Source organism: Mustela putorius, unplaced genomic scaffold (genome assembly GCF_011764305.1).
Source record: "Mustela putorius furo isolate JIRA1106 unplaced genomic scaffold, ASM1176430v1.1 tig00000179_pilon_pilon_pilon, whole genome shotgun sequence".
NCBI classification, from domain to species: Eukaryota; Metazoa; Chordata; class Mammalia; order Carnivora; family Mustelidae; genus Mustela; species Mustela putorius.
This window is the reverse complement of record NW_025421305.1, coordinates 3668750-3669232: the sequence shown is the minus strand read 5'-3', so window position 1 is coordinate 3669232 and position 483 is coordinate 3668750.

Sequence of the window (483 nt, the reverse complement as noted above, 5' to 3'; positions counted from 1 at the left end):
GGGATCAAGCCCCACACTGGACTCTCTGCTCAGCGGGGGGAAGCCTGCTTCTCCCTCTCACTCCCCCTGCTTGTGTTCCCTCTCTTGCTTTGTCTCTCTCGGTGAAGGAAATAAAATAAAATCCTAAAATTAATTAATTAAGAAATGATTATACAAGACAACTGAGTAAGATTCATCCCTGGGAGGCAAGGATGGTTCAAAATACCCAAATCAATGAATGTGATATACCACATTAACACAATGAAAGCTAAAAATCACACAATCATCTCAATATAGATGCAAAAAATCATTTGAGAAAATAAAACGTCCATTCATGGAATAAAAGAAAAAAAATCTCTCAACAAACAGTATAGAAGTCATGTACCTCAACATAATAAAGGCCATATATGACAAGCTTACAGTTTACATCATACTCAATAGTGAAAGAGAGCTTTTCCTCTAAGATCAGGAACAAAGTAAGGATGCCCTTACTTTGGGGAATCC